Below are 19,485 nucleotides of genomic sequence, written 5' to 3'. Positions count from 1 at the left end.
CTTGAAGCCCATGTATTAAGACCTATATACTGGAAATGGTATGTCTGGGAGGTGTGGTAATACAAGATTGAAAGACTTCCAGTCACATATATTTAGAAGCTCACAAAGATAAATCTCCCCGACAAACCTAATAGCTCAGAATATATGGAGAGGATGGTCTATTTTGTGTTTTGCATCTGGAACCCAAGGGAAAAAAAATCATACTCAGATGGGATTTCTCATCCAGAGTCCATGGAGTCACAGAGAAGCTGAAGTATGGGCTGGTAGTCAAAGAGCAGCACTAGGAGCCAGGTCTCCTGAGTTCTCTTCCTATAGCTGACATATTATGTGGAACTGGACAAATCATTTGACCTATCTGTAAAATGATCATAATTTTCTACCTTCACAGAGTTGTTTGTGTAGCTTAGTTAATATCAGTAGGTCACTTTGTATTATAGATTCATAGATTTTAAGATCAGAAGGGACCATTGTGATTGTTTAGTCTGACCTCCTGCATCACACAAACCATAACTTTTGGTTGAGTTACAGCGTATCTTTTAGAAAGACATATAACTTTGATTTAAAGCAGTGGTCCCCAAACTTTTCAGGATTGTGCCCCCCCTTACTCCTGTCCATACCTCCCCGCTCTCCTAGAGCTGGGGCCAGGAGCAGGGCCACGGCTTGGGGTGGGGGAAAATGTGGACAGGAATAAGGGGGGGTCAAAGCTGGGACCACAGCTGGGGTCTGGGGTCGGGAGCGGGGCCAGGAACGGAGCTGTGGCCAGGGTCCAAGACTGGGGTTGGGGTCAGAGCTGGATGCGGAGCCTCAGCTGGGTCACAGTCAGGGGCCGGGAGCTGGGAGCGGAGTGGGCTGAGTGGTGTTCCCTCCCCATTCTTCCCCTGTGGGGGCTGGTCCAGGCCCCACCATGCCCCCCTGTAATCATAAGTACCAACATATTAAATTAAATATGTACTTTCCCATATATTTAATATGTTGGTGTGATGTTCCTCTGGTGTTATCTGGACCAGTGATCTGCTAGGTCACTCCAATCCTTGACTCTGGGAGCCAGCCTTACCCTGCTCTGCTGTGAGAACCCCCACTCCTGGGCTGTTCACGCACAGCCTCTGGCATGTAAGCTGCTCCTTGGATTGTGCAACTCAAATGACACTAGCCAATATCTCCAGTCCCAGACACAATGCTAGGAACCTCCATCTTGCAGTGTCCAGTTATGCCTGCTGGACACTGCAAGCTTATATGAGTTCATTAATTTAACAAAGAAATGTATATGTACCAGGCTTGTTATCCCAAGGGGAGTCTCTGACACACCTCAAACCAAATGCACTGCTTCAGGTAGAATAAACAAACAGATTTATTAACTACAAAGATAGATTTAAGTGATTATAAGTCAAAGCATAATGGGTCAGAGTTAGTTACCAAAAGAAATAAAATATAAGCACGCAGTCTAAACTCTCAACCCTATTAGACTTGGCAGCAACTAGATTAAGCAGTTTTTTTCATCCCACTGGATATTGCAGTCCTTAATATACAGGTTTGTTCCTCAAACCTGGGCCAATCTCCTCTGTTGGAGTCTTGTCTTCTTCTCAGTGTCTTAGTTGCTTGCAGCAAAGGTGGGGGCAGGAGAAGGGCCCAGTATGTGTCCACTCTGTTTTATACCCTCAGTCCATGTGCTTGGGGAGCACAAGTCAAGGCATGTCTGGAAGGCATTGCTGAGTCTCTCCAAGCAAGGTTGAGCAATTCCCCTGGTGTGGCCTCATGCACATGAGTCACTGCATTGTAGCTCCCGTGCTGGACAATGGCTGTTGATGGGTTGTTTGACACCCTGCCCGGGCGTTAGTTACTTTCCTTGCTGTTGCCTCTGGAGAACTAATATCTGGCTGATTTCCCAACTTACAGCATGTTTTAGTGATCACAATACAACACAATTCTCATAATTTCATATGCAATAATGATACACATATATGGATAGAGAAATGACTTTCCGCAGATCATAACCTTTCCCCTGATACCTTACAAGGCATGCTTTATATGTTAGATCATGATTATATGAAAATGAGGAATTTGGGGGTTACAGTATGCTCCCCCAAGGTATAGAATATCACAGTTGGTACTTATGATTACATAACAAAGTAATACAAATATTTTAAACTTGTTGGGGGAGGGGTTGTTTTTAAGTCCATCTGGCCTGTTTTGAATTCACAGTTTACTATAAAAATCAGAAATTTATCTTATTTTTCACAAAGACAATGAAATTTGGAAAGTCACTAATGCAGAAAATTGACTAAGGTGAATGTTTTTAATGTATTCAAATGATACTAGGAGACATGATTGTTTCTGAGAAAACTATGTTGTGATGACAAGATAAAACAGTTGTCTGCCACTTTTTCCATTCAGACAGAGGGCTGATCTTTTAATTCCACCTTATATTATCACAGCCTCTGAAACTAACTCACCATTTAAGTGTATTGAGTGGGAAGAGTAGCAATTTTACTTAAAGTTCCTTTTTCTCTTAATGCAATGAGATTGTCACGTGATGTTTATATAAAGGATAATAGGAGCGGAGATACTCCATTTAAAAAAGTGATAATCTAATGACCATGTGATAAATTTCATGCTCCTGTAAAGTGATCGCCTATTAGGATAAGAAAGGAATTTCTTCTGACGTGTCATAGCGTTGCACATTTGACTTAGTGTATTAAGGGTGGTAGGGGTGTTTTCCTCATCTAAAGCATCATTGGCCAATGCTGGCAGTATACCCTGCTACATGGACCAATAGCATGATCTGGTATGGCAAAGCTGTAAAACTAAATAGCAAATGCTTAATGAGCAAATCAAATTATGGCCAAAGAAACACTTCTTATTTATTGTTATATTTGTCTTGCACATTTAAAATTCAACCTTTTATAATGTAATGAAACATGAACCCAGTTCTGATTTCTCTCACAGTGGTGTAACTCAATTGATTCCAATGGAGTTGCTCCTAATGTACACCGGTGTTCACGACAGCAAAAATCAAGCCTGTTATTTTTCTTTCTTCCTCTCCCAGTTGACTATTCCCCTTTCTCTTTTCAACTTTCATTTAACTAATTTACATAATAAAAATAAAGGGTGAAATACTGGCTTCATTGAAGTCAATGGCAAAGCTTCCATTGACTTCAGTGGGGCCAGGATTTCACTCCAACTCTTCCCTCAGCCTTTCTTTCTCAGGATCTCTCTTCTCATCTTTTATGGCTAATTTTAACAAAACAGTGAAAAAGAACAGAACTGCTCTGTTTATTTCTCCTATTATTTTTTGCCTGGTGCTCTTTGTAGCAAGTCTGTCTGTTAACCACTGCTGAGTGCTTCACAGCAAAGGAATGTACTGTTAGAAATGCAACACTGTGACTGCTATAACACTCCAGGACATGTGTTGCTTATACAGTAATGTCATTCTATGGGTCACTGTCAAGCAGAAGGTGAAGCTGCTGAGTGGTGTTTATCTGTCACTCAGATGCCTTGAAGTGTCTCCAAGCTTATTTATCTTGGAGGAAGAAATAAAACAAAAATCAACCTGGTTTCTGAAGTTTAACTTGGTCTCATCTTGAAGAAAACCCTCTTATCCAGCGTCACATCTCATATACATTACAAACTTCCCCACTTATCCAAATCCAGAATTTCTTTCACATCCTCATACCACTCACATAACCGGTGTTACACTGTATTCTATCCAAATTGGTTAAGATAAAATAAGAATGGACCTAAACCGTTGCCTGTTTTTCAAACCAAGGGTCATATCCTCAGCTGGTAAAAATGTGATTTAAATGAGGTATGGTGAGTTACTCAAGTTGATAGTCTGGTGCCAGTACTTTTTTTTTGAGGCTTGGAAAAATTCAAGTAAAGGTTTTTTCCCATCCATTATTTTTCATTTTCTTGCATTTCTGTTGTTATATCCTTGGGGGCAACAGTTTCCGGAAGAAATCACCAGAGACACAGAGCTGTAAACCTTAAAACAGCCATTTATTGCCACACATTGGACTAACCAAAAACCAGCCAAAACTGGCTGGGCTATCCCCTAACAATCTAACTCAATTGCCATAGCACCTAAGTAAGTAAGATTCTATTACTACGACAACCAAAAACACAACATCTGTCCTTGCTGGTTCTGGCCAGGACTGGAAGCAAAATGTATGAGAAATACAGTGAGAGATCCTGACTCAGTGATATTGCAGCACAGTTTTACACACTGAAAGGATCCGGAGCATCTCAACTTTGGGCTTTTCATCACAACCAAAACTACACATCTTTTAAAATTTACCCATCACTAAGCATTAATATATTTCAAAGATCTGTGTTTCATACAAACTGCTGAATATGTTTCAAATGAAAATATCCTGGATCCTGCACCATAAGTATTGTTATTACCTATTATTCATTAAGGCCCCAATCCAGCAGGTGTCGTGATTTCTTTCTTGCAAAAAACAAGAGAGGTGTGCATTTTCAGTAATGCACTTTAGTCTGTCATTGGCCAGTGAGGAGAACTGGGAAATACTTGTATTTTTTTTTTTTATAAATAACATATGTTCCTCAATGCATCTGTGTGATATTAACTCACCTGAATGCACAGTTAGATCAAAGGGGTTGTTCATGGAACCAGGCAGAAAAGGCAAAACTATGGCCTAATCAGATAAGGGCATCTACTCAAACAATAGCCCCATTGATAGCCATGAAGAGGGATTCCTCAGCCCCAGCTCTGGCAACAGAGCTGTTAGCCAAGGCTGAAAATCTGGATGTCAAAAAACACGGATCTGTTAAAGGTGCCCCTGGCAGAAAGGGAGGAGGGCAGTGTCAGCATGGCATGAGGCTGACCCAAAGAGACAGAGAGCATGCTGCAGGCTGACTCAGACACTAACTGAGAGCTAGGATCTGCAGCAAGCAGGCAGCAACTTGGTCCCCAAGAGAGTGGGTGACACCAAGGCTAAGTCACATCTACCTGGGAGCTTCAGGAAATACCAAGTGTAAGTAAAACAATGTGCTTATAAGACTCTTTGTTACTTTAAATCAGCTTCTCTAAATACTCTGTAACTTTGGGACACAATATATCATGCTTTGTTGCGGAAAAGCTGTTTTTGTGTCACTGCATGCTACCGCTGTCCACAGGCTCTCGAAGGAGAACTCTTGCATGTATCAAATCTATAGGGCATGTTAGACATCACCTACCAGAGAGGTAAAATCTGGAGACCCAGGCAGGGAGTGGTTGGGCCTCAGGGCCCCATCCCAAAGAGAAGTGAAGGGATATGTCTGTCACTTGAAAGGGGTGCAGTCAGGGAATTTGAAAAGGGGAATCAGAAGGGGCAGCCTATTCAGGGACTGTGACACCCAGTATCCAAGACGAGATTTATTCTTGTTATTGGTAAATATGAAAAAATGCTCATATCAGAAATTCAACCTCTAAAAGTGTTGATGGTCTTTTCCTTTCTTTCTTTTTTTTTTCTTTTTACACGGGGACATTAAGGTGTGTCTACACTTTGAGCTGGGAGTGTAATTTCCTGCTCAAGGAGACATCCCTGGGCTAGCTCTGATTGAGCTAGGGCACTAAACTAGAGAGTAGTTGTGAGTGGTGGGAGGAGCTAGCCAATCCAAGTACAATCCTGTCTGAGACACGAGGCACATAGTCAGGGCAGCTAGCCCCTCCCTCTGCTCATGCCACTGTGGCTACATTCTATTTTTAGCATGCTAGATAGATCGCGGCTCAGGCGGAAATGTGTCCTCAAACTGGAAATTATACCTCCAGCTCAAAGTGTAGAAGTATCCCAAATGGCAAAGGCAGTATTCTCACACAAAGACGGTGATGCTATGGTGGTTCTGCTGCATGGTAGGAGAGGACAGGATTTCATGTCTCTGTGCAGGGGAGTAAGAGAAATGTGCCTTGTTAAGGGGTGAGGACCAGTGCACCAGAGAGTCTAGCACCACAGTGTCCCTGACCAGGCATGTTCATTGGTTCTTTCTGGCAGGAGAAGGTGTAAGCAGTGGATCCACCAAGTTTTATACTCACCATCTTTTGACCTCCCAAGGGTAGATGGCTGTGGAGGTAATAAAAGGAGATATACCAATCTCCTAGAACTAGAAGGGACCTTGAAAGGTCATCAAGTACAGCCCCCTGCCTTCACTAGCAGGACCAATTTTTGCCCCAGATCCCTAAGTGGCCTTCTTAAGGATTGAACTCACAACCCTGGGTTTAGCAGGCCAATGCTCAAACCACTGAGCTATCCCTCTCCCATACTCAAGCCCTGAGGATCCTTTGCAGGCTGAGCCTAGTCGCTCTGGTAAGATAAGGATTTCTCTCCAGTAACAAATTTAGACACCAGCTTAATAGAATGGAGCATGTGGTAAACCAATGAATGCCATCCTAGGAACAGCAGTGAATATGACAGACATGAATTCAGGCATAGCAGCTGCAAGAGCAAATATATATATGCATGGGAATTAATTAAAAAGCAAATGAGGTAATGATTTAACTATATAAAGCCCTGGTTAGTCCCCATTTGGAAACGTCATGCTTTAGTGCCAAAGGGACCATATAGAGTTATAAAAGGATACCCCATGTTTTGGAAAGAGGCCAGAAGAGGGCAATGAGATTAATTGGGTTGGGGATAGGCGAGGAAAGATTTACGGAGCTTAATATGTTTAGTCAATGAGGCAGCTAGGAAGGGATTTTAAGACGGTATAGAGGAACCTAAAGGGGATGGGGGAGAATGTGAGTATGAACCTGTTACAGAAGGATAAAATACAGGGTCACAAGCTAAATTAGGGAAGGAGGATCAATTTAGATATCAGAAGAGACTTTTTCACCTGAAGAGAGACTACCTTATGATGTGGGACACTCTGTACAAAATAATACAGGATCTTAGTATTAAGGTATGTTGGTGATAAGATGATTGGAGAATCATGACATATCTAAATCTACCTACAGAGACATGGGTTGTCCTGCTGAGAAGCAGAGGACAGTCTAGTCACTAGATGAAGCTTACTTCTTTCCATCTAATTTCCATTAAGTGGATGGCCCAGTAGTTTGGCAGCTAGACTGTTATGTAAGAACATAAGAATGGCCATACTGGGTCAGACCAAACATCCATCTAGCCCGGTATCTTGTCTTCTGACAGTGGCCAGTGCCAGGTGCCCCAGAGGGAATGAACAGAACAGGTAATCATCAAGTGATCCATCCCCTGTCTCCCATTCCCAGCTTCTGGCAAACAGAGGCTAAGGACACCATCCCTGCCCATCCTGGCTAATAGCTATTGATGGACCTGTCCTCCATGGAATCATAGAACTGGAAGGGACCTCGACAGGTCATCTAGTCCAGTCCCCTGCAATCATGGCAGGACTAAGTATTATCTAGACCATCCTTGGCAGGTGTTTGTCCAACCTGCTGTTAAAAATCCCCAATGATGGAGATTCCACAACCACTATAGGTGATTTTTTTCAGTGCTTAACCACTCTGACAGTTAGGAAGTTTTTCCTGATATCCCACCTAAACCGCCCTTACAGTTGGGTTTATTTAAGATTTTAACTTCATGTGATTCAACGCTTTCTTTCACATATAGTGCCACTCCCCCAACAACATGATCTGTTCTGTCTTTCTGATATATTTTGTAACCTGCTATTATTGTGTCCCATCGATTATCCTTAAGGCTAAGATTTTATCACGGTTATTTTTAGTAAAAGTCATGAACAGGTCACGGGCAATAAACAAACATTCCTGGAGCCCATGGCCTGTCCATTACTTTACTAAAAACAACCAGGGAACAGGGCTAGGTAGGGGGGAGGAATGGAGTCCCATGGGGGAGGGACTGACAGGCTGTGCCCCCCGCCATGGCTGGGGGCACAGCCCCATCTCCAGTGGCCACAGTGGGGGGTGCAGCCATGGAGGGAACACAGCCTCCGCTCCAGAGCTGGCCCATGCGGGACACGGGTGGGCGGCCCCGACTGCAGCCACCACCAAGCCCTGGCCTCAGCCAGGAGAGGAGGAACACAGCCCTGGGAAGCTGCAAGGGGGTCACATAGCCCCTGGTGCAGCAGGGTGGTGGGGCACACGGCCCCAGCTGCAGCCCCCGCCAAGCCTGAGGCCTAGTCTACACTGGGGGGATCGATCTAGGTTACACAATAACGTAGCTGAAGTCGACGTACTTAGATCTACTTAGCGCGGTGTCTTTACTGTGGTGAGTCGACTGCTGCCGCTCCCCCCTCGACTCTACCTGTGCCTCTCGCGGTGGTGGAGTACAGGAGTTGATAGGAGAGCACTCGGGGGTCAATTTATCGCGTCTAGACTAGACGCGATAAATCAATCCTTGCTGGATCGATCGCTGCCCGCCGATCTGCTGGGTAGTGTAGACATAATCTCAGATGCTGGGATACTGGGGTGCCTGGCCCTGGCTGCAGCCCTCGGTGGAAGCTGCGGGGCTGAGGCACACAGTCCCGGCTGCAGCCCTCGTCAAGCCTGGGACGCTGCCAGGCAGGGGAGCACGGTCCTGGATGCAGCCCCCGGAGGAAGACGCGGGGCTGGGGTTGCAGGGTCCCGGTTCCAGCCAGCCTCAGTTGCAGGGCAGGGGCGCACAGTCCCACCTGCTCTCCTGAAGCCCTAGAAGTCACAGAGATCCAGTAAAGTCACAGAATCCCTGACTGCCTTGACCTCTGTGACTGAATCATAGCCTTAATTATCCTCATTCCACCAAGTTTCTGTATCAATAGCCTCATTTAATGCGAGGCACTCTAGTTCGCCAATCTTATTATTTAGACTTCTAGCATTTGTATATAAGCACTTGAAAATTGTCACTTTTTAGCTGTCTGCCATTACATGATTGGCAAAGAGTTCTGTGGCACCTTATAGACTAACAAACGTATTGGAGCATGAGCTTTCATGGGTGAATACCCACTTCGTCACATGCATCCGACAAAGTGGATATTCACCCATGAAAGCTCATGCTCCAATAAGTCTGTTAGTCTTTAAGGTACCACAGAACTCTTTGCTGCTTTTACAGATCCAGACTAACAGGGCTTCCCCTCTGATATTTGATGCCATTACATGATGTAATTGAATGGGACTCTTTTTCATTTAACTGTTTCTCATCAGATCCAACTCGTATTTTATCGTCTTCCATCCTCTCCTCCTTACTAGGACATAGAGCATCTCCATTAATAAATCCTCCCCTAAAGGTTGTCTCTGTCCAAACCACGTGCTCCTCCGCACCTGTTGGCTTTCCCCTAGCCCTTAGTTTAAAAACTGCTCTCCAACATTTTTAATGTTAAGTGCCAGCAATCTGGTTCCATTTTGGTTTAGGTGGAGCCCATCCTTCCTGTATAAGCTCCCCCTTAGCCAAAAGTTTCCCTGGTTCCTAATAAATCTAAACCCTTCCTCCCTACACCATCATCTCATCCACAGATTGAGACCCTGCAGTTCTGCCTAACTGGCCCTGTGCGTGGAACTGGAAGAATTTCAGAGAATGCTACCATGGAGGTCCTGGACTTCAATCTCTTACCTAGCAGCCTAAATTTGGTCTCCAGGGTCTCTCTCCTATCCTTCCCTATGTCACTGCTACCTACATGTACCATGACCACCGGCTCCTCCCCAGAATTACACATAAGTCTATCTAGATGTCTCAAGAGATCTGCAATCTTCGTACCAGACAGGAAAGTCACCATGTGGTTCTCCCGGTCATCGCAAACCCAGCTAGCTATGTTTCTAATGATTGAATCCCCCATAACTGCTATGATTGGGGAAGACCATGCTGTTAGCTCAGAAATTTCTCAATTATGCCAGTCTGCTCCATTCTCTTTAACTCAGTTTTTCACATTATGAAGTAATTGGATAGGGATCCTGTGAGGTGGGTATACACTATATGGTTCAGCATTGTCTCTTAAGGTTATTTGTACTGGATCGCCTTTCAAAAGTCCAGTATCACCAAATATTCCATTGAGTTCAAATACTGCTTCCAGTCTGCCCATTGTGAAGGTTTGTCAAAGATGAAGTTCTCTGGGGCACTGTAGAGTGGCATGTTCATGAGTTCCTGCAACCTCTGTTACTGTTTCTTCTATTGGCAACTTTGTTGCTTTATTCTTTCAGTTCTTAGTTTACTCCTGATACCATGTCATGTTCTTCTGTGTCAGATATGGACTGGTCACAGAGCTTGCTTATACACACCAGATGTGTTCATCATAAAATTCTTTAATGCTCTGCTAGGTATGGTTGAGGTTCATTTAAAATAAGGTATTTTACACACCGTGCCACCTCATGGCTGAACCGTATAATACAGTTTAGCATTCCATCACACGTTCCACTTTCACAATTCCCCACTGAGCGCTGCCAACACCATAGCTCCATCACACTTCCCACCTCTCTAATTGTGTTGATTGTGTCACCTCTCTGCAGGTCCCAGTGTTGGTTCTGCACCAGTTCTTCCTTCTATCTGGTCTATCTGATGGATACGATCCACCTTCCCTTCCCTTCCAGTGCCTAGACCAAGAAAATTATCAGGACCTTGTAGCAAGGGGAAAGATGTTATATTGTAGGGTGACCAGATGTCCCAATTTTATAGGGACAGTCCTGATATTTGGGGTTTTTTCTTATATAGGCTCCTATTACCTTCCCACCCGCTGTCCCAATTTTTCACATCTGCTATCTGGTCACTCTATTATATTGTGAGGATAGAAAGAAAGTGTGGTTATGGCAAAGCCAGTTGAGAATAACTTCAGGCAAGAGTTCCTGCATGGGTCCACTTCCCAGCAGCCAGAAATCCTCCCTCCTACATGGCACAGCATCACCACATCATTAGGAAATTTGCAAGTTCCCAGTTGGCAGCCCATTGATTAGCTAGATGGCTAAGGGTTAATGATATAAAACCTTACAGGCCTATAGTTATTCTGCTAATTACTGCAAATTTGTCTTTAAATCCCAGAAAGCCAAGTAGCAAATAAAAAATAGTGAAGTTAATATAATGGGAGGTACATTTCTGTTATGTTATATAAGAAAATGGTCCTATTTTATGTAGAAGTTACACTAAAGGGGCAGCCCAGTGGATTAGTTTAGCAGTAGAACTAAGAATTGTCATCACAAATGATGTGCACTGGATTTCCATTCTTGCTGTCTTGCTTCCTGGGCTGGCAGAAGCTAGGAGTGCTGCAGAAGCCACACATTCACTTCTGGGGGCAAGGGAAAAAATCACATCTCTCAGCAATGACCTCTCCAATTGACAAAGGAGCAGTGCTGAAAGGAACCCTAAACTGTCCACCTATGCTAAAATGATCATGGCTGCAATGAAGGGATCCACACAGGTGTAGCAGGTACCAAAAAAGGGACAGGGGGGAATGAAGTTTCATAGCTCCAAAAGGAACACAGAAGAATCCTCTTCCCTTGGATAAAAGTAACACAAAGTATTCAGCTCACAGTTCTTTTGTCTTGACTCTGAGCAAATTTTCTTACAAAGGGAGGGAAAAAGTTAAAGATTACTGTGTGCATATAGTCATGTATCTATTTGTGATCCTCTTATGCCATGGAAAAAAGGTAATTGTATACAAACAGTTCATATCAGTTCTGCATGCTGGAGAGCCCTTTGATAGCCTGGCAGTGCCTTTTTATTCCTCTGTGTGTGGGACTGTGTGTGTGTGAGAGAGAGAGTGTGTGTGTGTGGTGCTGCTGAATATAGAAAGTTATAGATGTTCTCATCAGCCACATGAAATGCAACAGAGATTCCTTCCAAAAGCCAAGAGAGCAGAGGCTGCAGAGAACAGATGTAAGAGGGGCTCCCATAACAGCCAATTTTCAAAGTGTTTGCATTGAAAAGAGAGGAGGTGCTATTTTGACTGATATTTCAATGCAGTATATAAAGCAGAGGAATTCTTCTCCCCCTCTGCTTGTCATACTGATCTGCATATTCTCAACTGGACTTGGGGCTATTAGTTGTTGAATCTGAAGGACTGAAACTGATTGGGAATAAATAGCGTAACAATGCCGGAACCCACCCCGAAAGCTGGTAAGCATAACGGTAGAGCCTTTTAAAAAAAATTATGTATCTTAACAAAACACAGAAAGATACCCTTTAAACCATCTGGCATTGGAATAATTAGTGACATTGGAGAGCAGCCCTAACCAGTATACCAGCATTACATTATTGCATAGTTATAGCAATTTAAGCAATGGGACTACATTAAAGTAGGATGCCAATACAAAATTGAATTGACCTACAGCTATTTAAAAAAACAGTTTATAAGAGAGCATTAAGGAGCTACTCAGTGGAGCAAGTATTGCATTCTCCTTTAAAAGTATGTAAGATTTTTGAAGTGTAATTTCTGATTTATTTATTTCTGGCTATAAAATTATCTTGGACTGAAAAACGGGACATGAGGATTCATTTGTGTTTTCAAAATTCAACATATAGATCTATGATTTTTAAGAATTTGTTTCTTGAAAATAAAGCTCGGGTCTGTATTAGACTGTTAAAGGATATGATCATAAATCAGTTTAAATAATTTGATGCACATGTATTCTGTATGTGTGATGTTTAAGAAAATACATTCAGTTTTTCTATATAAATTGAACTATGATAGTATATTTTACTGGACTGGAGACATTATTATGGTTGGTTTCAGGAGGACAGTTTAAGACAGAAAAACTATGCCATTTTTCCTGCAGTCCTTTCAGAGGCAAGTTCCCATTGAAGTCCCTAGTTACATAGCTTGTTAACAAGATACATATTTGTATGTTAGAAGGATTTTGGAACGGATTAAGACGTTTAATAACTACTGTCTTATGATTTTGTTAAAAATGCATCTGTTACTGTTTTGGAACTTTTTCAATGAGTAAAACCAAAGCTAATGTATTACATATATCAAAAGTACATTGCTTATATAGTGTTTGCTGAATCCTTGCACTTCAACAGTGATGTGAGACTCCATCATCATCACTTATCTTTCATAATTAAAAAAATTTTGTGGATAGAAGGATGGAGGGTTCTTAGGTAACAGTTTTCATTCTCGGTCTTATTATTTATTTAGCATTGACAATGTACTCAGTGTTGTATGAGACAAAAATAAAGATAGATTGTAAACTCTTTGGGCAGTGATTAAGAAGGATTGTGTAGACAAATTACTAACTATATGTAAGCCACAGAAAATGTACAGTTACTGAATGAAACACAAAACTTTTCTTGCAAAGTTTAGGGGCTTACCCTACAAGCCTTACTCACATGAGTCCTTACTACCATGAGTAAGGGTTTGCAGGATCAGGCCCTTACTTTATCTCACCCAGTATGGGGTTTTCAATCACTAATAATTTCAAAAGCTGTAGTATTTATAATGGAGCCTACCTAATCAAGGGAAGTCTTTAGACATGTAGGGTTAGATTCTAATTTCAGTTATATTAGTGTAAACCAAGAGTACCCAGATGAAGTCCTTATTTTACACTGGTTTAACTGAGATCAGAATTTTGTCTCCAATGTACTTCCTTTTCCTAAGGGCCAGAGCCTTCAATTCCCAATGACTTCAAATGAGTTATGGGCATTCAGTGCTTCATAGGAAGTGCTCATCTCCTTGCAGGATTGGAACTTCATTTTATTTTTCAGTTGCTAATAAAACCCATCCAGATGAACAAAACTGAATTTTAGCATCAATCTTTAATAATCTCAGAAAAACTCCATTTATACATATGTGTATAACCGTTTGTTTTAACACTGACATATCAGTATAAATTGCATTATTTTGATAGCCTTTCTGAATATTTTTTTCTGGTGTCATTAAGAGTAAAGAGCTGAACAACTTTCTGTGGGATTTCAGGGTTTCAGCACCTCGCAGGTGAAGCTATGCGCTCTGCAGGATTGACCTCTAAACAACTAGTGTTGACAGGCTGTGATGATCAGCTTACTTGCTGGCTTTCCTTAGAGCCCATGGACAATGATGGATGAAGTATCCCACTGAAAATAGCTACACCAAATGCATGCACGAATACGAGAGCCTAATCCTCTATAAGAGCCAAGCCCCTTCTAAAGTATCTGATATGTAATGTGAATGATTTATGTGTGTATTAAGTGTCCTTTTTGACTAGATATAACACAGCTTAATCATAATGCATTCTGAGACTACTGGCCAAAACAAAACTGGAAACATTTATGTAATGTTTAGGCAAAAACTTTTGAGTGCAGTATGGTGTTGTTTTTTTGTTTCACTTGGGGGGGGGTTGGAGAGGGTGTTCTTTTTTTAAGACTAAATCAGGTTAAATGAAAAAGCTAGAGCATAGACAATTTAACAGAATTCTATGGTTATACTGCAAAATAATTTCAGTAGACTTTGAACAAAAAATGCAATGGTGATGGAACAAACAAGGTGTTTTGGATAAGCCTACATTCTGGGACATAAGAAAGCAATAATATAGAACCCTTGGATCTTGAAAGAAAGTGGAACTCTAGTTCAGAGTTCATTTAATTCTGGAAAAAATACGTGTTCATCATGCACATCATCATCTCACCCAACTCATCTACCTCAAGGAGCTCATAATCCTTAAGAGACTTCAGTTGATTCTTAATGCTTCTTGGTAGGTCAGGAGCTTCAGCTGTACTTCTATAGTGAGATTTCAGATCCCCATGTGTTCAGCAAATGCCTGTCCTCAAAGGAATTTTCAGGGTGTGAACGACTGAAATTAATTCATTAATTATGATTGCTCTTGTGCTAGCAAGACTCACTACACACTGGCAGGCACCTCTGAAAGGACTCATTCAGGAAACGAAACTCTCTGCTTTTGGGAACTAATGGGTTGAATACAGTGGAAAAGAAAGAGCAAAGAGAGGCTTCAGGCACAGGATTTTGCATTGTGTTTGGCCGACAGGAGAGCCAAACACAATGCAAAATCCTGTTTCTGTAGTGCGGGTGATTCCGCCCGCAATTCAACTCAATGCAATTTTGACTATACGTGGTTTTCACTTTACGCGGTAACCGCGGAACGGAACCCCGCGTAAGATGAGACCCGCCAGTACTTATACAAATAGCCCCACTGATTTATATGACTACTTGATTGAGTAAAGGTTGCAGGAGCACACCCATTTAGTGGAATCTGTCACTGTACAGACAGGCTTCTGGCACAGAGTAGTCATAATTAACTCATTAATTAAGGCCTTTATCCAGCACTGATGAAATCAACAAAAAGAATCCCATAGACTTCAGTGGGAGTTGGATCAGACCCTACAACTATAGTTTCATCTGAGTAAGGTCTGCAGGATCAGACCTATTGCTGTTATTTTAATTTAGCTGTTTTGGCCTGTTTAAACTTTCACACCCATTAGATTAATAAGAGAAGAACATCAGTGGGTATCCTGCCAACTGATGTCAAGAGGTGATCTTATTAGGATTGGTAATCCCAAAGAATGTTTAGTGATACAGTTGCTTTGAGTGCCCTTTACACTTTTCCTGATGACTAAGAGCAAGTCTACACTACAGTGCTACATTGGCGCTGCTGCACCAATGCAGCTGCGCCATTGTAGCACATCTGGTGAAGATGTGCTATGCCAATGGGAGAGCGCTCTCCCATTGGCATAATTACTCCACCTCAGCGAGATGCGTAAGCTATGTCAGTGGAAAAGCATCTCACCCCTGAGCGACGTCAGTTAGATCGACTTAATCAGTAGTGTAGACCTGCCCTAACAAAAATAAGTCTAACTCATGTAATGAATCAGAAGAAAATATAACAATAATTCACTATGCCCCACCCTTGCCTTTCCATCATGATTTCCTTTTACCAATGTTAGTCATGTCTGGCCATTAATTAGCTACCCTCTTAAAAACTGTCATGGACAAACACTTGGCCATGCTTTTGTAAAACTGCCAATTCTCAAACTATTTCAAACTATCTATGGACACCATCCTATGGGACAGGTGCAACAAGTATGTGGCAAAGAGCTCCATAAACTTGTGTTTGTTTAGGTGGTGGAATCTCCTTCCTTAGAGGTTTTTAAGGTCAGGCTTGACAAAGCCCTGGCTGGGATGATTTAGTTGGGAATTGGTCCTGCTTTGAGCAGGGGGTTGGACTAGATGACCTCCTGAGATCCCTTCTAACCCTGATATTCTATGATTCCATGATTCTATGATTTTATTCTTCCCAATCTAAGAAATAAGCCATGGTCATGGCATAGATCAGTGATTCTCAACGACCGGTCCCTGAGATCTCCCTGACACAAGTTAGGAAGGCTGCAAGCAGGTCCCTGGTATCAAAAAGGTTGGGAAACACTGGTGTCGATGATCATTCTTAGTCACAATTCAAAAGCATTTGTCAATTGTTTGCCAGCTTTATTTTCTAAGATTTTGCAAAGACTATCAGAGGTCTAGCCATGTAGAATGTTCCCGTTTCTCCTCCATACTGGCAGGGAATGGAAATACTCTACAGAAGCAGCATGTTTTGCCTTATGTGGCTTTTTACTGACCCCATTTAGCTACTCTACGCAGAATGGAATTTACATATCTGGAGAAAGCAGTATGCAAGCCACAGCTGCAGGAAGAGAGAAGGGAAAAAGGAGTTACACTACAGCCTTCTTTGAAGAAGTGAAGGTCTGGTTCTCAGCCCAGTCCAAACAGACTGTTCCGCTGTTGTTGGTTTTTCCCCACCTGTGGTTTTACTTCTTCACTTGATCATTTTACAGTTAAAAGTAAAATCAAATAAGCTATTTCAAAAGTCTTGACGCTAGTTAGAATGGTCAAATTATTTAGTGACACAGATTTAGTTACATCCAGACAGAATTGTTCGAACAGATACAGTCAAATAAGCCATTTCAAAGCTTTCTTTGCAACATTTTAGCCAGATTTAGGAATCTCTTTTGTAAGATTTTTTATTACACTCCTCAGTAGTATCTTCAACCGTAGTCTTAATATTGGGGATGGTTGAAAGACCACAAAAACTTATGAATATTCTTCAATTCCTAAATTTTTCAAAAATTAAAACTCAAATAAATGAAAATTTTACTCAAATATTCAGGGTTGCTTGGTTGAAATTCAAGTTATTGACAACAAATTTCTTAGAAAAATCATAATTTGAAAAATGTTGACCGTCTCTACTCAATATACAGTACAAGTATCATTTACTACCACTGCTACTTTTCATTTCACTCAGATCTAGTCCTTCAGGTGACTACTGCAGAGTCTTGCCTCTGAAGATGATTATGATGCTTCACTGTTTCATAAGTTACACTTTTACTAATAAGGAGACCTCAGTTTCAGTCCTTCTTCAAACCCTAAGTCTGAGCCTAGGAACTCATCCTAATATAGCTCCCAAATGAGTGGTGCAGCTGCTGCTGTTCTTTCTGCATAGACACATGCTCCAGTAAGGCATGGGGCAAGCATGCAAATATTTTGCTGCTGCCATCACCATTTTTCTTCTGCAATACTGGCATTAAAACTTGTCTCTCTCTCTCTGCCCCGCACACCTTTTAGTTCTATTTGTTTGAGTACCAGTCCCCATAGCAGGATTCATGTAAAATCTAGTCACATACATGTCATTCACAAATACTCAAATAACACTGTAGATGCATGAACTTTGCTTGCACATTTTTAGTGGCACTAGCATTTTCTGCATCTTTACATTTTGGATGTGGGGAATGAAGGGGGGAACCCTATTTTACTTTCTCTCTCAATTCTTCATAAATTCTTGTTTCATCACTTCTAGCTATGATTTTGTAAAAGGAAGACTTCCAAGCAAGGCCTTGACTATGTAACTGGATCTTCATGGGTGGGCCCCTGCACCCTTGCTGAGCTCTATTGAGCAGGGGTCTGCCCACATAGATTCAGTTGCAGGCTGGGGCCTGAATTACTCTTGAGCTGTCTTTGCCACCTCATAATTTATTTCCAAGTGTTGCTCCCACACTTCCTCCCAAGATATGTCTGTCTCTTGAATTTATATTTTGACCTTCAGCCTCCATCTCGCTGATGTTTGCTTTTATAATCTTAATCTCCTTAACCTGTTTGAAAAGCAGTTTTCATTGGCAATAAAAACAAAAAAACACCAAACTTGATTATGGAGAAACCTGGAGAAGTTGCACTAGCAGTTGCCTCTCCATTAATGGGCTGAAAATTGTCAATTTTTAAACTCAATTGATACAATAATAAATTGACACAGCAAAATCAGTCTTGGCCGAAACTGTTCTTATTTCAGTCCAGAAGTCAACCTGTCTTACTCATAAAACAATGTACAGGACACGTTTACCACGAGTACACTCAATAAATGAATAACTAAATCCTAAGACTGAAAGGAACATACGAGAGGGAATTCTCTTTTCAGTGCACTAGAGGGTGCTTTGTACTTGACAGAATTGTCATTTGCAAAATGCTGCCTTTATGTCTCTCCATGCTGCACCTGTTGTGAAGATAAATAAAGGACAGTCCAATTCCTTCCCCTCATAAGTCCTAAATATATCACATAAAGAAAGCTTTTTAAAAACATGCTACACTATCCTTCTCTCTTTCCCTGGCAAACTGGATGAGTAACTGCCTTTATTTTCAGGCCTCCAGCCTAACAAGAAGGGCAGGGGCTTAGGTCAAACAGCAACAAGATGGCACAGTTATCTGGTGAGGCACTGGTAGCAGTCACCCTGCATAAACTAATGGTCCATGGAGAACTGTGTATGGTACAATGCAAAGGAGTCTGTTCAGAAGCATCCAGAGTACTGTTTGAACTGAAAGAACAAACTATAGCTTGGAACAGAGAGCTATTCGGAGCATGGAGAAAGCACCCTCAGAATAGGCCAAATCTTGAGGTCCTCACTCAGGCAAAACTTCTGCAGATTTCACCAGCCTAGTAGTGATCCCAATGTAAAATGAATGAACAATTTAGTGAGGGCAGAAGAGTGTTTCTCAACCATGCTGCAAACAGTAATAGATTGCCTCTCCACCTGTCGTCAGCGATGCTATTTATTATTTATTATACACCACTAAGCATTTGCATTGCACCTAGTAATGTTCAATGGAGTGGAGGAACAAGAGGGAAAGATTACCCACTTTTGCTGTGATCTGAAAGTTTTCCCAGTTTCAGCAACACCAACTCCTATTATGTTAATTCTCCACTTCCTCAGTCTCTTGAAGATATTTGTTGTGTATTTGGTTGTCACGGTAATAGAATCTTGTTGTTGCTATGGCAACTGAGTTAGATTATTAGGGGATAGCCCAGCCAGTTTTGGCTGGTTCTTGTTTAGTTCAGCGTGTGGCAATAAATGGCTGGTTGCAAGGTTTACAGCTCTTGGGACTTTTCATCGACGTGCATCTGTATATACGCTTGACTCAGATCAATCTTACTAAACTTTTGTCACCCAGCCAGGCCTGTGAAGAGTTCATCGATGCGGGGAAGCGGGTATTGCTCTGCACACAACACTGGGTTGACACTGCACACAACACTGGGTTTAAAATCACTGCAAATCCAGAGGGAGCCATCTTTCTTCACTATTGGAACAATAGGAGTTGCCCATGGGCTATGGGTAACTGGTATTAGGACTC

The 19,485-nt window shown here is 41.9% G+C and overlaps 1 long non-coding RNA gene across 1 annotated transcript in view; it reads right to left on the bottom strand.

Annotated features, from left to right (window-relative positions):
• Positions 1–19,066, bottom strand: part of LOC123370127 — a 44,591-nt gene extending 25,525 nt beyond the window's left edge. The window contains exon 1 of the long non-coding RNA XR_006579288.1: positions 18,994–19,066. This is a non-coding gene — a long non-coding RNA (uncharacterized LOC123370127). The remainder of the gene's footprint in view (positions 1–18,993) is intronic.
• Positions 19,067–19,485: the final 419 nt, after the last annotated feature.

This window comes from Mauremys mutica, chromosome 1 (genome assembly GCF_020497125.1).
Source record: "Mauremys mutica isolate MM-2020 ecotype Southern chromosome 1, ASM2049712v1, whole genome shotgun sequence".
NCBI lineage: Eukaryota > Metazoa > Chordata > Testudines > Geoemydidae > Mauremys > Mauremys mutica.
This window is presented reverse-complemented; position numbering and strand designations above follow the sequence as displayed.